The sequence below is a fragment of the Oncorhynchus kisutch genome, linkage group LG4, assembly GCF_002021735.2.
Source record: "Oncorhynchus kisutch isolate 150728-3 linkage group LG4, Okis_V2, whole genome shotgun sequence".
Lineage (NCBI taxonomy): Eukaryota > Metazoa > Chordata > Actinopteri > Salmoniformes > Salmonidae > Oncorhynchus > Oncorhynchus kisutch.
This window is the reverse complement of record NC_034177.2, coordinates 44,377,050-44,391,680: the sequence shown is the minus strand read 5'-3', so window position 1 is coordinate 44,391,680 and position 14,631 is coordinate 44,377,050. Positions and strand designations below refer to the sequence as shown.

Below are 14,631 nucleotides of genomic sequence, written 5' to 3'. Positions count from 1 at the left end.
GGTGCAAGGCAAAAGTGTAACCAGGAGAACCTTTCAACGTGAAAATACAGTCACTTATCTCTGACACTACAGACACCACATTCGTCTTGCTCTAGTTAAGTCTGAACCTGTGGATAACCTTACACATTAGAGGATGCTTGCGGTTTCTCACCTTCATGGTGGGGGAGAAAGGTTTCATATCACGCATATAAATATAATTGATAGCTTTTTTCTTTAAAAAAATCTATTTCACCTTTATTTAACCAGGTAGGCAAGTTGAGAACAAGTTCTCATTTACAATTGCGACCTGGCCAAGATAAAGCAAAGCAGTTCGACACATACAACAACACAGAGTTACACATGGAGTAAAACAAACATACAGTCAATAATACAGTAGAAAAAATAAGTCTATATACAGTATGATGTGAGCAAATGAGGTGAGATAAGGGAGGTAAATACAATATAGCAACTAAAAACACTGGAATGGTAGATTTGCAGTGGAAGCATGTGCAAAGTAGTAGAAATATTTTTAAAAAACTAAAAATTATTTCACCTTTATTTAACCAGGTAGGCTAGTTGAGAACAAGTTCTCATTTACAACTGCGACCTGGCCAAGATAAAGCATAGCAGTGTGAACAGACAACACAGAGTTACACATGGAGTAAACAATTAACAAGTCAATAACACAGTAGAAAAAAAGAAAGAAAAAAATAGTCTATATACATTGTGTGCAAAAGGAGGAGGAGGTAGGCGAATAATGACAATTTAGCAGATTAACACTGGAGTGATAAATGATCAGATGGTCATGTGCAGGAAGATATACTGGTGTGCAAAAGAGCCGAAAAGTAAATAAATAAAAACAGTATGGGGATGAGGTAGGTAAATTGGGTGGGCTATTTACCGATAGACTATGTACAGCTGCAGCGATCGGTTAGCTGCTCAGATAGATGGTGAGGGAGTTGGTGAGGGAGATAAAAGTCTCCAACTTCAGCGATTTTTGCCATTCGTTCCATTCACAGGCAGCAGAGAACTGGAAGGAAAGGCGTCCAAATAAGGTGTTGGCTTTAGGGATGATCAATGAGATACACCTGCTGGAGCACGTGCTACGGGTGGGTGTTGCCATCGTGACCAGTGAACTGAGAGAAGGCGGAGCTTTACCTAGCATGGACTTGTAGATGACCTGGAGCCAGTGGGTCTGGCGATGAATATGTAGCGAAGACCAGCCGACTAGAGCATACAGGTCGCAGTGGTGGGTGGTATAAGGTGCTTTAGTAACAAAATGGTTGGAACTGTGATAAACTGCATCCAGTTTGCTGATTAGAGTATTGGAAGCTATCTTGTAGATGACATTGCCGAAGTCGAGGATCGGTAGGATAGTCAGTTTTACTAGGGTAAGTTTGGCGACGTGAGTGAAGGAGGCTTTGTTGCGGAATAGAAAGCCGACTCTAGATTTGATTTTAGATTGGAGATGTTTGATATGAGTCTGGAAGGAGAGTTTACAGTCTAGCCAGACACCTAGGTACTCATAGATGCCCACATATTCTAGGTCGGAACCATCCAGGGTGGTGATGCCAGTCGGGCGTGCGGGTGCAGGCAGCGAACGGTTGAAAAGCATGCATAATGGGGTGCAATGGGGTGCAAAGGAGCAAAATAAATAAATCATTAAATACAGTAGGAGAAGAGGTTGTTGTTTGGGCTAAATTATAGATGGGCTATGTACAGGTGCAGTAATCTGTGAGCTGCTCTGACAGATGGTGCTTAAAGCTAGTGAGGGAGATAAGTGTTTCCAGTTTCAGAGATTTTTGTAGTTCGTTCCAGTCATTGGCAGCAGAGAACTGGAAGGAGAGGCGGCCAAAGGAGGAATTTGCTTTGGGGGTGACCAGAGAGATATACCTGCTGGAGCGCGTGCTACAGGTGGGTGATGCTATGGTGACCAGCGAGCTGAGATAAGGGGGGACTTTACCTAGCAGGGTCTTGTAGATGACCTGGAGCCAGTGGGTTTGGCGACGAGTATGAAGCGAGGGCAAGCCAACGAGAGCGTACAGGTCGCAGTGGTGGGTTGTATTTGGGGCTTTGGTGCAGGCAGGACGGGCGGGCAGGTGCAGGCAGCGATCAGTTGAAGAGCATGCATTTAGTTTTACTTGTATATAAGAGCAGTTGGAGGCCATGGAAGGAGAGTTGTATGGCATTGACACTCGTCTGGAGGGTTGTTAACACAGTGTCCAAAGAAGGGCCAGAAGTATACAGAATGGTGTCGTCTGCGTAGAGGTGGATCAGAGACTCACCAGCAGCAAGAGCGACATCATTGATGTATACAGAGAAGAGAGTCGGCCCAAGAATTGAGCCCTGTGGAACCCCCATAGAGACTGCCAGAGGCCCGGACAACAGGCCCTCCGATTTGACACACTGAACTCTATCAGAGAAGTAGTTGGTGAACCAGGGGAGGCAATCATTTGAGAAACCAAGGCTGTCGAGTCTGCCGATGAGGATGTGGTGATTGACAGAGTCGAAAGCCTTGGCCAGGTCAATGAATACGGCGGCACAGTATTGTTTCTTATCGATGGCGGTTAAGATATCGTTTTGGACCTTGAGCGTGGCTGAGGTGCACCCATGACCAGCTCTGAAACCAGATTGCGTAGCGTTGAAGGTGCGGTGGGATTCAAAATGGTCAGTAATCTGTTTGTTGACTTGGCTTTTGAAGACTTTAGAAAGTCAGGGTAGGATAGATATAGGTCTGTAGCAGTTTGGGTCAAGAGTGTTCCACCCTTTGAAGAGGGGGTTGACCGCTGCAGATTTCCAATCTTTGGGAATCTCAGACGACATAAAAGAGAGGTTGAACAGGCTAGCAAATAGGGGTTGCAACAATTTCGGCAGATAATTTTAGAAAGAGAGGGTCCAGATTGTCTAGCCCGGCTGATTTGTAGGGGTCCAGATTTTGCAGCTCTTTCAGAACATCAGCTGACTGGATTTGGGAGAAGGAGAAATGGGAAAGGCTTGGGTGAGTTGCTATGGGGGGTGCAGTGCTGTTGACCGGGGTAGGGGTAGCCAGGTGGAAAGCATGGCCAGCCGTAGAAAAATGCTTATTAAAATTCTCAATTATAGTGGATTTATCGGTGGTGACAGAGTTTCCTATCCTCAGTGCAGTGGGCAGCTGGGAGGAGGTGCTCTTATTCTCCATGGACTTTACAGTGTCCCAGAACTTTTTTGAGTTTGTGTTGCAGGAAGAACATTTCTGCTTGAAAAAGCTAGCCTTGTCTTTTCTAACGGCCTGTGTATATTGGTTTCTAACTTCCCTGAAAAGTTGCATATCACGGGGGCTGTTCGATGCGAATGCAGAACGCCACAGGATGTTTTTGTGTTGGTTAAGGGTAGTCAGGTCTGGAGAGAACCAAGGGCTATATCTGTTCCTCGTACTACATTTATTGAATGGGGCATGCTTATTTAAGATGGTGAGGAAGGCATTTAAAAAAAAAACCAGGAATCCTCTACAGACGGGATGAGGTCAATATCCTTCCAGAATACCCGGGCCAGGTCGATTAGAAAAGCCTGCTCGCTGAAGTGTTTCAGGGAGCGTTTGACAGTGATGAGTGGAGATCGTTTGACCGCTGACCCATTACGGATGCAGGCAATGAGGCAGTGATCGCTGAGATCTTGGTTGAAAACAGCAGAGGTGTATTTAGAGGACAAGTTGGTTAGGATGACATCTATGAGGGTGCCCGTGTTTACGGCTTTGGGGTGGTACCTGGTAGGTTCTTTGATATTTTTTTGTGAGATTGAGGGCATCAAGCTTAGATTGTAGGATGGCTGGGGTGTTAAGCATGCCCCAGTTTAGGTTACCTAGCAGCACAAGCTCTGAAGATAGATGGGGGGCAATCAGTTCACATATGGTGTCCAGAGCACAGCTGGGGGCAGAGGGTGGTCTATATGACGTACATATATATCTATGGTCAAAAGAGAATTGATGAGAAAAAACGTGTATGAGAATAGTCCTTACAGAAGAAATCCAGATATATATGTACGTCATATCTGGATTTCTTCTGTTAGGAGTATTCTCATACACATTTTTTCTCATCAATTCTCTTTTGACCAGACCTTTCCCACCAGCTTTGAAGACGCATGCAACTTGATTACATTAATACAGCAAGATAAAATAACATGTTTCCAAGTTACTTCAGAGCCACCAAAACAAATCTTGTATGCCTGACACATTGACACTGTGTTGGTTGGAATTGACCAATAAGCCAATCATACTAGCAGTAAAAAAAAGCCTAAATATTCAAGACCTTATCTGTGGAAGCCATCTGAAATTAAAACAACAGCATGCTGTGTAGATATCTGAATGACGGCAGAGACTTGCTGTGTTTCAGCAGGATTCACGCGTGACTGAGAAGGAAAAACGTTATTCTAAGCACAACATTAGACATTGAACATTTCCACTTCCTTTGACTCAGACTGGGGTTTGGGTCCAACAGCTGAGGGGAAGCCGGCATTTGTTCATTTAGAACGTCAGTACATGACCCTGAAGAAATCGACGGGGCCGGTCCGCACATCTTGGAGGAAAGGCATGGCATTATTGTTTGAGATATAGTACAGTACTGTGTACTGGAACTCTGGGTCTCTGTGGTGCCATCTATTAAGGGCCTCATCCCAATTCATCACAACTGTGAAGCTGTTCGCCACACACTTTACTCTCACATGTCTGAATGATCTATGCGTGTACGACAACAGAAGCGTGTGCATTTTCAAAGGCTATCCCAGGGAAGCACGTGCGTCTCATGGTTCCGTTTGCAGCTGGTCACGGGTTGAGGGCTTTCATGCCAAGTGTTACGCAGAGAACAGGTAGTGGCCGCACCATTACAAGCACCTCCTCAGCAGTCAGCACCTTCACACCTGATGTAAGTTGCAGAAAGATCCCGCTGGGCTACCTTTGTACCCATAGGATTCCCATGGCAACACAACAGTCTTACCAGATGTGTTCGCAGAGCAAGCCAATGCATGCTTTTGATTCTGAAGACTCATTGAATGATGTCAAATATTTCCCACTGTTTCATCTCGTTTTTTAAATAATTGTCCCTGTCCTAAATTAGTCATGGATGGTCACCGACTGACCCATAGACCCAGACAGCGTGGGCACGTGGAACAAATGAATTGATGGAAGGCATCTGACAATAATGCAGCCCTGACCTTCCCTGTAATTCAGGGATCTAGGTAGAGCTGTAGCATCCGCTGCATATTTCACCACTACCTTGGTAATGGCTCATGAGCACCACAATAAATAGCCTGGTTACTACTACTACTACTACTTAGACAGTAAGACAAACAGTCTGGTCACATTATTTTTTACACATATATTTTTTATATTATTTTTTATAGCAGGGGCCCACTTGTTTGGAAGATCTGATGCTATGAATTATATTATTCCATATCCGGAACCATTGCTGGAGTAGTGAAAAGGCTGTAGCTATATGCTGTGTTTTAACACTTAAGGGGTAAAGTTTGCTTCCAAAAATAAGCAAAGCCCATGGTTTTGACACATTCTTCATTGTACCTCCACAGATAAAGAGAATCCCTTGGGTGTGTTGAACATTTACAGGCAGAAGTAATGTAGCGCTCAGACGAATGGAGCATCAAGAGTGGAAAACAGATGAGAGTCTCTATCTGGAAGTCATCCACACATTAGTCAACCAATCATATGTGCAGTGTCTAAATATGTCAAATACATCCGATTCAAAACAGCCGCAGCCACTGTAAATGTGAATAACGTTACAAATGCCTCAATGTCAGAAAATGAAATCCCATGTTGTTGACTAAGTGTTGATCTAGATACAATGTGAAAAATACACAAATATTTCTAAACAGTAGCATAAAATCAACAGTAATCCTATCGATAAGAATATGTCTCAACATTCAAGAAGATAAGGAATGTCATTTTCGGACAATGCTATGGCAGTCCTAACTAATAAAAACAGGCAGATTAATTTTGGCATTGCAATACCTAAATCAAACAAGGAGGTCATGGATAACTTAAAAACACAATTACATGTATTGCCATTCATACAATGTTGGCACTCTTCATGTCTACTACTTGTTAATGGCAGTCAATGGTCAGACACCGTAGCTGACGTGTTGTGTTGACAGAAACAGGGCCTTTAAATCACCCAAACGCCACCAACAAATTCTCGCTAGCAGGTCAGCCAACCGGACGTCAGTGTCAGCCGCCCTAGTGTAAAAACTGGAGCCATCGCTGCCTATTATCTAATCTATGCACCCATTAACACTTCAACAACTATGTTAGTTTCAGATATAAATACTTTCCTTCCATGTTATATTGCAGAGATGTTGTGTGACCAGGTGGTAGAAAGTCACAGTGTAAGCTGCAGTATTGTTTGTGTTCTAATTTGGGCAAGCAGGATATGAGGCAACAGTTTCAGAAGATTTACTCCACTGAACTTGGATCCTTTTCAAACCATAAATGTGGAGCAAACTCAAGAACCTTAATTATTTACTATATCTCCATTATAATAAAACATGTATGGTAAATGTATGGTTTAATACAGTATCATTAGATGAATGATGCTAAACAAAATAGCGTAGTGGATGTAATGTTATTGCACCTGCTTTTCCCCCCCTGGCTCTCTAACTACGTCACAGGCACACCAAGTTGTCACCGGAAAGAGGAATTTCCTGAATAACAACCAAAAGCAGTTCTCAATGACTAAGCTTTGCGCCGTGCAACGCTAGACGACTACTGTATCAATCTGATCCTACAAAGAGCACATTCTATTTTCACAGACAATATTCTCAATCACCCTTGAGCATGGCTTTTGTTGACTGACATCATCAAGGCCACAGGCAAGAGTTAAGAGAAACGTTTTTCCCACAATAAAAAGAGAAAGGAGTCCTCCCATTATTGTGAGCAAGGCATTCCCCTCTCAGCCTGTGAAAACAGTAAGCACAGTAGGACTTGAAGGTGACTGACACTATGCTATGAGACTTGATGGAAGCTAGACTGGTGACTCATAAAGGACTGAATTGGTGCAAAAAGGTTACATCTGTATTTAACACCCTGCAGAACACCGAAGGGAAACTGGAAAGGTTGCCTATACAGTACACTGACCATATCAATTTGTAGGGTGATTCAGTATTTGGATATTGTATTAACTTATTATGAAATCTGCATTGAGATCTGCAGTGCATTCGGCAAGTATTCAGACCCCTTGACTTTTTCCACATTTTGTTCCGTTACAGCCTTATTCTAAAATGAATTACATAGTTTTTTCCCCCTCATCAATCTACACACAATAATACTTAATGACAAAGCAAAAACTGGTTTGTAGAAATGTTAGCAAATGTATAAAAAATACTAACTGAAATATCACATTTACATAAGTAATCAGACCCTTTATTCAGTACTTGTTGAAGCACCTTTGGCAGCGATTACAGCCTCGAGTCTTCTTAGGGTTGACGTTACAAGCTTGGCACACCTGTACTTGGGGAGTTTATCACATTTTTCTCTGCAGGTCCTCTCAAGCTCTGTCAGGTAGGATGGGGAGTGTCGCTGCACAGCTATTTTCAGGTCTCTCCAGAGATTCTGGCTGGGCCACTCAAGGACATTCAGAGACTTGTCATGAAGCCACTCCTGCATTGTCTTGGCTGTGTGCTTAGGGTCGTTGTCCTGTTGGATGGTGAAACTTCGCCTCAGTCTGAGGTCCTGAGCGCTCGGGAGCAGGTTTTCATCAAGGATCTCTCAGTACTTTGCTCTGTTCATCAATCCCTCGATCCTGACTAGTCTCCCAGTCCCTGCCGCTGAAAAACATCCCAACAGCATGATGCTGCCACCACCATGCCTCACTGTAGGGATGGTATTGGCCAGGTGATGAGCGGTGCCTGGTTTCCTCCAGACATGACACTTGACATTCAGACCAGAGAATCTTGTTTCTCATGGTCTGAGAGTCCTGCTTTTTGGCAAACTCCAAGCGGACTGAGATGGTTGTCTTTCTAAAAGGTTCTCCCATCTCCACAGAGGAACTCTGGAGCTCTGTCAGTGTGACCATCGGGTTCTTGGGCACCTCCCTGGCCAAGGCCCTTCTCCCCCTGATTGCTCAGTTTGGCTGGCTGGCCAGCTCTAGGAAGAGTATTGGTGGTTTCAAACTGCTGATTGAGGCCACTGTGTTCTTGGGGACCTTCAATGCTGCAGAAATTTGTTCGTACCCTTCCCCAGATCTGTGCCTCTATACAATCCTGTCAATGAGCTCTATGGACAATTCCTTCGACCTCATGGCTTGATTTTTGCTCTGACATGCACTGTCAAGTGTGGGACCTTATATAGACAGGTGAGTACCTTTCAAAATCATGTCCAATCAATTGAATTTACCACAGGTGGACTCCAATAAACTTGTAGAAACATCTCAAGGATGATCAATGGAAACAGGATGCACCTGAGCTTAATTTCAGGTCTCATAGTAAAGGGTCTGAATAGTTATGTAAACAAGGTATTTATTTATATTTTCTATTATACATTTGCAAATTTCTAAAAACCTTTTTTACGCTTTGTCACTATGGGGTATTTTGTGTAAATTGATGAGGATTTGTATTAATTTAATCCAGGCTGTAACATAACAAAATGTTACAGAATGCACTGTATATTGACATCTTCATTATTACAGGGTTTAGACATGGATTTAGAATTTTAGCTGTAACCTCATACCATGTCATCGTAATGCCAAGCTGAGATTGCTTGTGGTAGGCCTACTAGTTCCAAACACAGTTATATACAGACCAGTGTTGTGTAGTCATGGATGCCAAGGGAAGCCAGGCTTCCCCAAAACAATTACCAAGAAAAAAAAAGAAAAAAACATTCAATCATTTATCTTTCGTGTCTGTGTTTCATAATTTTCATTCAATTCGCAAGAGGCTGAATGTATATCAGTTGAGCTAAACTGAGCGAGCCCAACGGTGAATGGTCCTGGCGCACCAAAAAAAGTGTCGAGGGTAATCAGCTTGGATTTGGCATCTCTTCTATCAAATCGCATTGAGAGCATATGTCATTGACAGAACAACTTGAATTGTTGCATATCGTTGTGTTGTTGTCCTCTGGTGGCTAGCTAGCTATCTAAAATAGTGGCTTTCCTAAATTAGCCATGGATGGAGATAGGGATTTGGACTTGTGGTTTTACTTAATTCTCCGTACTGGACAATGATTATAGAGGCGATCCTGATCCAAACATTAATTCATACATTGTTGTGCCCCTGGCCTGAGAGGATGGAAGTTCAATATGTAGCTAGATGTAGAAATCTAATGTTAACTAACGTTGCCCATGAATTGAAGTGAGGCTAGCGAGAAAGAATTTTAGCCAGGTAGCCTAGGACAACAAAAAATAAAAGCGTGTACTTTATGACAGAGCGATAGACCGTTTCGTCAACATAAACGAGAGGAGGATGGCATTGGCATTTCTCTACAAGTAGGGTGTGTCAACATGTTTTTCTAGAAGAAATCAGAACCATGGACAGCCTCATCATATTTAGCTTATGTTGATTGGACCAACTCGTTGTTGGTATATTTTCGTTGGCACTGTATTAGACGAAGCTCCTGTTTTCTTTGCGACTTGCAGTAACTCTCTGTGGTTCTAAACATTCACTTGCTTGACCATGCTGTAGGTCATGTAACTGTCTGTTACATGCTATATGCTTTGCGGTCTTCAAAGGACAGAGGTTGCTGTCAGGTTTTGTGATAAAACAAAGGTGTGGTTGTTGGTGGTGGGGGGTGCTTGGCTTCCCCAGTGATTTTACCCACGCACTGCTACTGAGACAAACCACCTTAAAATGAATCAGTTTGACACTTTAGATTGGCCAACATTATTCTTGAAATCTAATATTCTCGTTAGGTGACACTATTCTTTATTCTCGTTAGGTGCATTACCCTATAGCCAAATGTGCAGGTGAGTAAATGGGCAAGATTCGCACACAGTAGGTGCGTCACGAGATCAGCCAGTAAATCGCCTTGTCAAATGAAACAGCATGAGCACTAGAAAGAAGTGCTCTCTTTGAAGTTTCAGGTGGGCTGGTAGGAGTCTGACAATTCAAGTGTTGGGGCCGGAGGATCACTTGTGGATGGAATTCATCGCCATGATTAATATCATTTCTGAAAACGTTGATTGGTATACATTTCAAAATTCATAATCTCAGTTTTCCATATTCCGGGCAATTTGGCGTATAGTAGCCTACATTTTTATAGCCTAAACAGCTCGTTGTGTCGTTGAAGTCTGTCTCCTTACTTTGTGAAGATCAAAGCCGATAATATTTTCGAAGTTAAGGCTACTATTTTCTAAGTACTAGGCAACTGTAAGAAGTTCCATCATGAATACAAAAAATCTTTAATGTTTAATATAGGTGCTGGGTTACATGGTTTAAAGAAAGAATACTAGTAACAGCTCGCCAACATTGGAGGAATAGAAGGTGTCTTTAATATATGGTAAGAATCAAATACATTATTGCTATTGTGGTAAACCGTGGGGTGTTGGGTTGAGCGTGCAGAGATTGACACAGAGACAGGGAGGCTTTAGTCCGAAAAACAACTTAAGACAGAACATAAATATATCAAAGAAATAACTTAGGTTTAGCTTGGTCTCCCTTCCCTCCCGCGGTGTGCCATCGTGCTCCTTTTATTTAGCCTACACGGCTGGTTGGCACTTTCCTCTAATTACCTCCACTTAGTTGTCCGTGTCCCAGCCCCCGTATTCCCAGCAGAGGGAGCCAAAGTCGCCTCACGTACCTCCCCTCTATGACCACCCCCCGGGGTAGACCTCCTGGGATACCACACTATAATAAAGTCAGAGAATTCTAATTTGATAAACAGCCTAAAAGCATATACAGTTGAAGTCTGAAGTTTACATACACCTTAGCCAAATACATTTAAACTCAGTTTTTCACAATTCCTGACATATAATCCTAGTAAAAATTCCCTGTTTTAGGTCAGTTAGGATCACCACTTTATTTTAAGAATAATAGTAGAGAGAATGATTTATTTAAGCTTTTATTTATTTCATCACATTCCCAGATGGTCAGAAGTTTACATACACTCAATTAGTATTTGGTAGCATTTCCTTTAAATTGTTTAAATTTGGTCAAACATTTTGGGTAGCCTTCCACAGGCTTCCCACAATAAGTTGGGTGAATTTTGGCCCATTCCTCCTGACAGAGCTGGTGTAACTGAGTCAGGTGTGTAGGTCTCTTTGCTCGCACACGGTTTTTCAGTTCTGCACACACATTTTCTATAGGATTGAGGTCAGGGCTTTGTGACGGCCACTCCAATACCTTGACCTTGTTGTCCTTAAGCCATTTTGCCACAACTTTGGAAGTATGCTTGGTGTCATTGTACATTTGACCCATTTGGAACCAAGCTTTAACTTCCTGAATGATGTCTTGAGATGTTGCTTCAATATATCCACATAATTTTCCTTCCTCAGGATGCCATCTATTTTGTGAAGTGCACCAGTCCCTCCTGCAGCAAAGCACTCCCATAACATGATGCTGCCACCCCCGTGCTTCACGGTTGGGATGGTGTGCTTCGGCTTGCAAACATCCACCTTTTTCCTCCAAATATAACGATGGTCATTATGGCCAAAAAGTATGATCATTGTCCCCATGTGCAGTTGCAAACCATAGTCTTGCTTTTTTATGGCGGTTTTAGAGCAGTGGCTTCTTCCTTGCTGAGCGGCCTTTCAGATTATGTCGATATAGGACTCGTTTTACTGTGGATATAGATACTTTTGTACCTGTTTCCTCCAGCATCTTCACAAGGTCCTTTGCTGTTGTTCTGAGATTGATTTGCACTTTTCGCACCAAAGTACATTCATCTCTAGGACAAAGAACACGTCTCCTTCCTGAGCAGTATGACGGCTGTGTGGTCCCATAGTGTTTATACTTGCGTACTATTGTTTGTACAGATGAACGTGGTACCTTCAGGCGTTTGGAAATTGATCCCAAGGATGAATCAGACTTGTGGAGGTCGACAATTTCTTTCCTGAGGTCTTCAAGGTAGGCCTTGAAATACATCCACAGGTACACCTCCATTTGACTCAAATTATGTCAATTAGCCTTTTAGAAGATTCTAAAGCCATGACATCCTTTTCTGGAATTTTACAAGCTGTTTAAAAGCACAGTCAACTTAGTGTATGTAAACTTCTGACCCACTGTAATTGTGATACAGTGAATTATATGTGAAATAATCTGTCTGTAACCAATTGTTGGAAAAATTACTTGTCATGCACAAAGTAGATGTCCTAACCAACTCTACAATGAGATAGTTTGTTAACAAGAAATCTTTTGAGTGTTTGAAGAACGAGTTTTAATGACTCCAACCTAAGTGTCTGTAAACTTCTGACTTCAACTGTACAAATCCATTGTGAGAGGCTACCTCCAGCAGGCCTGAGGTCAATTTCATTTAAATTCCAGTCAATTTAGGAAGTACAGTGAAATGACATATTTCTTCAATGCTTTTCAATGAGAAAAATGTGGAATTGGAATTTAGTTTACTTTCTGAATTGACTTGAAAAGGAATTGACCCCAACCCTGACCCCCTGACTATATACATGGGAGTTAGGTCTATGTAATGGAAATTCAATTATTGTATAATTATATTTTGATGTAAAAATGTCACGAAGATCATTTTCTCAAGACATTAATTCTCTTTTCCAGAGGGAGATGGCTGAAAGAGCGGAGACGGAGCACACAGAATCTGACACATTTCTTAATTTACCCAGGAGACAAAAAAATTAAAAAGACAAACATCTAAAGAATGAAAATCAGGGGTGAAAGAGCCTGGGATTGATTTTTTTTTTTTTACCAAAAAGTCCAAAGGTAAGCACAAGAAGAACATTTCCCTGGGAAAGCCCTTAGGGTGACAATGAGATACTTTCCTGGGACTTATCAGTGGGAGAGGGTCAATAAAATGGGACAGAGTATGGATAGGGACAAAAACAAACTCTCAAATGACTGCTGACGATGCCAACAGTGAGGATCTGTTCATAACTCAGAAGAAATTTAGAGTAGTACCATCTTCAGATCACTCCGGCAGTGGAGGCACGGGTGAAGCTATCGCCACAACAGTGCCCAGACGTACCAAGACACCTCTACAGCCAAAGAGGAGCCACTGTTCTGGAAGTCTACATATGAGGCAGCCACTCAAAGAGAGTACTTCTTTATCTCGGAGACCTCCACATTCCTCAGCTTTCACCAATCGTGTGGAGCTGCCGAGTGCTCAGAGCAACCTACCGACCTGTCTGGCTAAAAGGATGAGAGCAAAGATTGGCCTACATTGCCCATCCTCACCTAGAAAGGTTAATGACTAGGAAACCAGCCTCCCACTTGGCCAGAAGTCAACAGACAATATCCAGTAAGTAGAATGACCCATTCTGGTGGTGCAAGAGTCAGGTTGAGACTGTATGAATCCTTCTTTAAGATGAAGGGCAAGGGGCAGTCTCCAAGACCACATTCTCCCTTGAAAAAAGTAATGTGAAGATCTTCACACCCACACATTCCTTTAGAGGGGACCCAAAGGTTCAACTAAAATGTAAAAAACAATCACATTGTATTAGTGATTGTAATCCACAAGAATACATTTGTTGATAGGGGCGGCAGGGTAGCCTAGTGGTTAGAGCGTTGGACTAGTAACCGGAAGGTTGCAAGTTCAAACCCCCGAGCTGACAAGGTACAAATCTGTCGTTCTGCCCCTGAACAGGCAGTTAACCCACTGTTCCTAGGCCGTCATTGAAAATAAGAATTTGTTCTTAACTGATCTTGCCTAGTTAAATAAAGGTAAAATAAAAATAAATAAAAATAGATGTTCTTGCTCATAGGTTTCCTCTCCAAAGGTTAAGTTCCATTAAAAACATTCATATGTATTGAATTTTATGGAAGAAATTGCATGTCACTCATCAAATAAAGTTTATTAATTTGTCATTGAATGTCATTCCATGTATTACTTACAGAATCATTTGCTGGTTTTGGTAGTGATAATATGCAACATTCCAAAACATCCATGATTTCCACTTTAGTACCAATAATCTAAAACGTTTATTTAATATTCACATTCTGCTGTAAATGTATTAATGTAAAATGTACACTAGTTGTGCCTGAACAGCTTGATTCCCATCCATTTCCATAGATAGAAAAAGACAGACAGGAATGGTTACTGGTAACAGTAGACTGTAGAAACACACTGCTAGTGCTGGTGCAACCCTGTCAAAAATGATCATCTACTGTCACAGAATAGAAAAGTAAAAATAGGGAGACTATGGGAACCAGTACTGTAAGGGTAGACAGAGAAAACATCTCGACTTTTGTCTTACAAGTTATTTTATACACTGTTCAGGGTCAATATCTTAAGTCTTTCATGCTGGTTCCACTGGTGTTTCTGGATCGTTTTTAATCAATCTAGCATCTGTGGGGATCATGTTTGGAATTCCATCAATGATTGGGTATGCGATTCCAAGCTCCTCGTTGATGAGTTCATTGGTCTTTTCCTCGTACCTGAGTGAGTGGAGAGTACAATTAGCTAGCTTGTTGGCTGGCTATCTTAGCTGATGCGTAGCTAACTCTGGCAAAAAAAAAGCTTTGTTCCTGTCTCAGCTAAGCCATGGCAAAACAATATTG

At 42.2% G+C, this 14,631-nt stretch overlaps 1 pseudogene; it reads right to left on the bottom strand.

Annotated features, from left to right (window-relative positions):
* Positions 1-13,904: 13,904 nt before the first annotated feature.
* LOC109888703 (phosphatidylinositol N-acetylglucosaminyltransferase subunit Y-like) lies at positions 13,905-14,369 on the bottom strand (annotated as a pseudogene).
* Positions 14,370-14,631: the final 262 nt, after the last annotated feature.